Source organism: Heterocephalus glaber, unplaced genomic scaffold (genome assembly GCF_053883595.1).
Source record: "Heterocephalus glaber isolate CG9 unplaced genomic scaffold, H.glaber_assembly_v1.0 deba00001504, whole genome shotgun sequence".
Lineage (NCBI taxonomy): Eukaryota > Metazoa > Chordata > Mammalia > Rodentia > Bathyergidae > Heterocephalus > Heterocephalus glaber.
The window spans coordinates 55,520,120-55,527,695 of record NW_028258324.1 but is presented as its reverse complement, the minus strand read 5'-3'; the positions used below and the strand labels follow the sequence as shown (position 1 = coordinate 55,527,695).

General features: G+C 37.7%; 1 protein-coding gene across 17 annotated transcripts in view; it reads left to right on the top strand.

The window, feature by feature from the left end:
• Positions 1-7,576, top strand: part of LOC147825355 (uncharacterized) — an 88,233-nt gene that overhangs the window by 38,423 nt on the left and 42,234 nt on the right. The gene's annotated exons all lie outside the window — the stretch shown is intronic.

Sequence of the window (7,576 nt, the reverse complement as noted above, 5' to 3'; positions counted from 1 at the left end):
TGCCCACTGGCGAGCAGCTTAGGCTCAAAGGCACCTGCAACGCTCTCCTGCCCTCCCACCTGGCCGCCTGGCTGTGCCGCTACCTGGTTCCACACTACAGGGGCACGGGGGCATAAAGGCCATTGTCCTGAGCTACAGAAGTGAACAACAGATAGAGGGCCTCTCTCAGGCTCCTTGATGAAAACTAAAGCCCTCTGGAAAAGTGAAGAGAATCTCTGCAATAAAGGCACGCCAGACCACTGTACTTGGTAAGTTGGAGGGATCATCATCTCCCATCCGAACCTGGACTATCTTCAGGGGAAGGGCAGCTGGAACCAGCAGTAGAACCTTGCAGAGTTCAACCCTGCAGGAGGACAGGGAGCTCAACTTGGGACTTGCAGCTAGAAATCTGCTTGAAACTCACGAGTCTGCAGCTGGCTTGCTGAGACTCATTGACTTATATCTGCACACTGTTGCCCACGTTGTCTATTGTGATGACAGCAGAGACATAACCTGAAGGAGGCCCTTCATTTTTATTTTTTGTTATTTTCAAAATTATTATTATTTTCTTGCTCTTAATTTTTTTCCTCCTCTTTTCAAATTTTTATTTTTCTCTTCTCTTTTTCTTTCTTTTCTCTTTTCTTTCTCTCTCTCTCACTTGCTTTCTTGCTGTCCCACATTGTTCTTCATCTCCCTTTGTGTTCCTGTTCTGGCCCTAATTTGTATTTCTTCTTTATTTTTTTATCTTCTCTTTTTCCTTCTCTTGCCTGTGTCCTCTGGCCTCACTGCTAACCTTTCCCTATCCTTCTACCTACCTACCCCTCCCTCCCCAACTCCTTCTAACTCCCCATCCCAGAGGGTAAAGTTGCTATATTGAAGAGTTTATTCACTATAAACATATGTTGGGTTGGTCCTCAATTTTGATTTAATTCACACAGTTAAAGGCGATAGATTAATAACTACCACAAATTGTCATTTTCTAAGATGTACTTGATGCTATGGTGTTGCTGATTGTATCACTTGGAATAAGGTGTTGTGATTGATCTAATCAGTTGTCCTTCCTGGTATAATGAAAATGAGATAGCCTCAGAGCCATTACAGACTCAAAACCTAAAGACCAGCTATATCTGGAAGACACCTTTGAGAAGCAATCATTCCATAAGGGTTCTAACTACAAGCAACAAAGATACTTACAATAAGCAACTTTGAAGTATCAACACAGGAATTAAACCAAGGACAATACCAAAAACAAAACTGAGAAGACATTTAAGCAAGGTACAAACTCAGACTTCCACCCCACAAAAGCCAAATTCTGGGGGAAACCACCTGGACACCCTGAACTGATAGCATGGGAAGTAACAAAACAGATGAACGAGGCTCTAAAAACTTCAAAGCAGAAATAATCTCCCAGATAACTACAGAGATGGTGAGCAGAGTGAAAGACATGATTAGAGACTCTAGAATAGAAACAGATAAAAAAAAATAGATGAGCTCAGAAACATGCTGGAAGCCATGAATGCCCAGCATAAGAAAGAAATGGAAACCATGATCACTCAGCATAAGAAAGAAGTGGAATCCATGAAAAGGATCCAAACAGATATCCAGGAGATTAAAAACTCCATTGAAAGTATGCACAGCGGATTAGGGGAATGTGAAGATAAAATATCAGATATAGAAGACAGGATTGCAGTTAATGACCATGAAAACAGAGATTTCTTCAAAATAGTAAGGGACCATGCCAGGGTAATAATTAATCCTGCAGCGGTCCATTTCTTTGACATACAGTCTGATATTATCTGATGATATCACCAGATATTTTGGTTTCTGTAATTCTAAGGAAAATTACTGATCAGGAGGTCTTATAGCTGATATTTCTCTATTTTTTGTTTTTTTGGGTTATTTCTCCCCTGGAATAGCTGACTCCAGCAGTTAACATCTTAATCATTTAGGTGCAGTTTTTCTTTAGAATTTATTTATTTCTTTAGTTTTGGGGTTTTTTTGAGACAGGTTCTTGCTATGTTGTTCAGGCTGGTTTTGAACTTACTATGTGGTCCAGGCTGGCCTTGAACACGGTGATCTTCCTGCCTCAGCCTCCCAAGTGCTGGGATTATAGGCATGTGCCGCCATGCCTGGCTTTTCTTTAGAATTTAAAGTGCCTGGCAAACTAAAAGAAACAAAAATAAGTTTGCAAAGGATAATTTGCAAAGGCAAGTTAACCCATTAGGCAACTTCATACCTTTTCATAGGTAAATTTAATCTGTCTCTCAAGCTTTATAAAGGTGGGCAGTGATAGAGAGTGGACCTCTGCAGTCACATCCAAATTTTTAGAAAATTTCTAAATGCAGTGTAAGTTTTATTGAGGGGAAGGTTGTGTTCAATGGGTTCTCTTTTTTCAGATGTTACCTCCAGCCAGTTTTTTGCCTTTGAACCTAAGTGAATCTTAGAAAGAATTGAGTAAATGTCATCAGAGGAGGGCACAAGAAGATAAACCAAAACATTCTGGAAGGTCACTTAATGAGGCACATCAAAGAATGCCTACTGCTTGGTAAGGCTTTTGGTTAATTATTACTGAGAAGCAGAGAGTAGAGCATGGGTTAATCAGTCCTGTAAACTGGAGAGTCCCCTTTAATCAGTGCTTTGAAGATATTCGAATTCCCCTTAGACCCATTAGCTCATCTGGAAACTACTGTTAACTTGGAAATGAGCCAAATGAGAAGGGGATTCTCTGAACAGTCCCTTGGAGAAATACTTCTTCCCTTCTCTTAAAGATAAAGTGGAGGATGGAGAGGAAGGTAGGAGAAAGTGAATTATAGTTTCTACAAAGTTAGTCTTTATTGCTTCAGAAGAGCCAATGGGCTGACTCTGCAATAAAGTGAATGATGGTCTCTGAACACTTTTTGTACGTAGAGGATTAATTTTAAGAGTTCAATAAATCATGCTTGAGTTGCTTGGAATTTTGCAAGGCATTATTTCTCAAAGCTGGAATTACAGGGGTTTTTTCCCAGTGTTTTGGATACAACGCAGGTCCTTGTGCATGGTAATCATGTGCTGTATCATTGCGTCACACCATAACTTCTGGAAATACAGTTCTTAATCAGCTCCACAAGGGCAGAGATTTCAGTCTCTTATATTCCACATTGTTTTTTCCCAGGGCCTTTTGCAGTGGCCAGTCCATGGTAGGCACTCAAATATTCATTGAATACCAATGGACAAATGATTTCAGGGCATTGATTCATATTTAATACTAATATTCTAACAACAAAAGGAAGCAAAAATGATGGGTCAAAGCCACAGTTTTAGTTATATAAGGTAAATAAGTTCTGAAGATCTATTATATAGCATAGTACCTATAGATAACAACACTGTATTATAAACTTGCAACTTTCTCATATGGTAGATCTTATGTTAAGTGTTTTGTTTTGTTTTGGTACCGGGCATCAACCTTGGAACCTTGTGCTTGTGAGGCAGGGGGCTACACCACTGAGCTAAATTCCTGGACCTACGTTAAGTGTTCTTACAATAATGATGACAATATTAATAATAATGAAGGAGTGTGAGGAAACTTTAGAAGGTGATAGATATGTCTGTGACCTCTGATGAGTCTACCATCTCCATGATTAACGACATGTACTCCATACTTCCAGCGAGAACACCTTATATGCATGGAGAAGATACAATCCTTTCTCCTTAAGGTGGGGAACAAGGGCAGATATGCTTACTCTTCATCTGTCCATTAAACTTTGAAACCTAGGCCCAAACCAAAATAGTCTGGCAATAAGATGACAGAATTAGGATAGGATTGGCAAGGTAGAAGCAAAATCTTTATATATAGATGAAATGATCATCTGCAGAGAAAATACTAAGAAATCTCTAGGAGCACCTAGAACTTGTATTTGAATTTAGCAGGATTAGAAAACACAAGGTATATATAAAAATTCAGGTCTAAGTATACTTGTTATAAATGAATTGAATATTGAAATTTAAAAGTTATGGGGCCGGGGATTTAGCTCAGTGGTTTCGCTGCCTGCTGTGCAAGTGCAAGGACCAGAGTTCGATCCCCGGTACCAAAAAATAAATAAATAAATAAATAAAAGAAAAAATAAAAGTTATGTAGGAGTACAAAGGACCTAGAAAAGTAAAAAGGAAACAAAACCAGCGTTGGAAGATGTTTAGTACCTAATTTTAAGACTTCTTCTAAAGCTACAGTAATCAAGGCAGTTTTGGTGTAAGGAAAGACATGTAGATCATTGGAATAAAACAGAGAATCTAGAAATAGAGCCACAAATATATGGTCCACTGAGTTTTGAAAGATTATTTAACATTAACATTTTATAGAATATAAACTCAATTCAAGAGCCGAGGAAAAGATAGTGTTTTCAGCAAATGGCACTAGTACACCTGGTATCTGTATATAAAAAATTAACCTCAACCCTTTTTTCCATACATAAAAATAACTTGAAGGGATCTATGAATCTAAATATGAAAGCCTAAAAGTACAAAACTTTAAGAAGAGATTATAAGGGAAAATGTTTATGAATTTAGGGTAGGCAAGAACTACCTAGGATATAAAAAACATGATGTATAAAAGAAAAAAATTGATAAATGAGATTCCATCAAAATTTAGAACTTTAAATGACATCATTAAAATGAAAAGTAGTCCTTAAACAGACCATATTTACATGGGATATAACCTATGACCAGAATATATAAAGAACTCTTACAGCTCATTAATAGACAACCCAATTAAAAAGTAGACATAAGAAGATGATAAATAGCCAGTACAGCACAAGGAAAGGTGTGCAACTCTAGAATCAGAAAAATACTAATCAGTACAATAACAAGATTGAATTATACATTCATTAGGGAGATGAAGTTAAATGTTTTAAAAGCCTTGTTATGACTTTCTTTTCATTGGATTCTCCCCCTTTGTGTTTAATTTGTCACTCCCAATAGATTGATTCTGCTGGGCTTCCTGGGGTTGTGATCCTCATTGTCTTTTCCTAGAATGTTGTCTAAAATTTTTTGGAGTGCTGGTTTGGTATTCATGAAGTTCCTGAGGTGCTCTTTATCATGAAAGTATCTTATTACTACATCCATTTTGAAAGATAGTTTTGCAGGGTACATCAATCTGGGTTGGAGGCTATTTTCCTTTAGGGCTTGAAATACATCACTCCAAGCTCTTCTTTCCTTGAGAGTTTGCATTGAGAAGTCTGCTGTGATTCTGATGGGCTTTCCTTTGTATGTGACTTGTTTCTTTTCTCTCACTGCTTGTAGAATTTTATTCTTCTGTTGGGTTTCTGGAATCCTAACTATTATATGCCTATGTGTAGATTTTTTTTGATCAAGGTTAGCTGGAGTCCTATATGCCTCACTTATCTGTATGTCAAGTTCTTTCCCCCTGCTTGGAAAGTCTTCTGCCATCACTTCTGTGAACAGTATTTTTTTTTATGTCATCTGCACTCTCTCCTGTTTCTTCATTGACTCCAATCAGTCTTATGTTATTCTTCTTTGCATCATCTAGCAGTTGTTGGATTGATTTCTTGTGTTCCCTTACAATTTTGAAGCAATTTTTCTTTTCCTGGTCACTAATTGCAATCTTATCTTCTATATGTGAAATTCTATCCTCACATTGGTTCATTCTGCTGTGCAGACTTTCGATGGAAATCTGGAAATCTGTTTGCATCTGTTTCATGGACTCCATTTGTTTCCTGTGTTGGGATTCCATCATGTTCCTCAGATCCTCTATTTTTTTAATCTGTGTCCTCTCTAGATTTATTAATCATGTCTTACACTATGAGCACAATCTTTGCTGTTATCTGAGAAATTATTTCTGATTTCACTTTTCCCAGATCCTCTTTTGTTGCCAGTTCAGAGAACATGACACATTTTAATTCTTGGTAAATTTAAATTTAAAAGCCTCAGTGATGTTAAATATTTTTCTTTTAAACATAAATTAGTAAGTTTGGTATGGCATCAGTTCAACTGTTGAAAATTTAATGTCCTTATTGAGATGTGTTAGAAGTGTAAAATGCATACCATACTTCAAAGACAGTATGACAAAAACAGGGAATTCTCACAATAATTTTTTGTATTGATGACATACTTAAATGATATTTGGGGTATACTGGAGGGCCAGGGATGTAGCTCAGCAGCATTGTGACTGCTTGGCAAGTGTAAGGTCCTGAGTTTGATTCCCAGTACTGGAAAAAAAATTGGGGGTATATTGGTTTATATAAAATACATTTTAAAAATTAAGTTTACCTGTTTCTTTTTGTACTGAGGATTGAACTCAGGGCCTTGCGCTTTTTGAGGTAGGCAGCAGCACCACTGAGCTAAATCCCTGGCCCCCTACCTGTTTCTTTTCAACTTTATAAAAATGCTACTACTAGGCGGGGGATTTAGTTCAGTGGTTTTGCCGCCTGCTGCACAAGCTCAAGGACCCGAGTTCGATCGGTCCCCGGTACCAAAAAAAAAATGCTACTACTGATACGGAAAAGTTTTAGATAACTTAATAGATTGAATATTAAGGTAGTTGTAGAAGCAAAATAAGTAATGTGTTCTTTTAAGATTTGCTTTTCCTGTAACTCCGTGTTTAAGGTGAGGATTATCTGACTCTATAACCAGTAACTTCATTAACCTAACGAAGCTACCATGCCAGGGTGAATTTACAATGTATATGGCCTGTCTTGTGTCTGTGACTTGTAAATAGGAACTGGAATTGTATTTACATATCAAAGACCACTAGGGATGAGATAAAGGCTAAAAAGGTTATAAAAAGGGAAATGCTGAACAAAGGGGTCGTGGATATCGGCCAGACTGGTTTCTGGCATTCCCATCCGCTCGGGAGAAGAAATTTTATTATTTTATCCGAATTCTGTGTCTCTTTGTATTTCTTTCCAAGATTTCTGCAACACTACTAGAACAATTTAAGTCAAATAAATGGTCCACATTGTATTCTATTAAATAATGACGAGCTAGATTATCTCAGTTGTATCTTCCAATAATATGACCCTAGCATTCTAGGCAGCTATTACCAAGTTCAGCTTTGAGTAGTTGTGATCATGAACTTTCAAAGTAGAGTGTGAGAAAGGGCACCACGAGGTGGTGGGATGGGGGAGGTGAGGGAGGGGAAGGGGATGTAAAAAGAATTAACATGTGCTGTGTATATTACCAGCTCCCAAAGGTGAATGTAATCATTATGTACTGCAAGCTTGTACTAATAAAACTTTGAAAAAATGAGTCAGAGAGTGTGAATTATAACTATCTCCCCTGTTAGCTGTGTGGTTCTGGACAAGTGATTTCACCTCACTGGGCCTCAGTTTCCCTTCTGGTGAACAGAGAAACAGTTTGACTTCAGTGTTGTTTTGGGTCTGGGTGTGTAGCTCAGTGGTAGAGTGTGTGCATAGCATTTGCAGGGCCCTGGGTTTGATCCCCAGCACCACAACAAACAAATAAATAAACAATAGAAAGAAAATAATTAAAAAACAGAATGAAAGAAAATTTACAAAGAAGAGAAATAATATCTGTAAGACGCCAAACAAAATGCCTGTGACCATGGTGAAATCAGTTCTCCCCAAATTTCCCATTTCTCTCATTG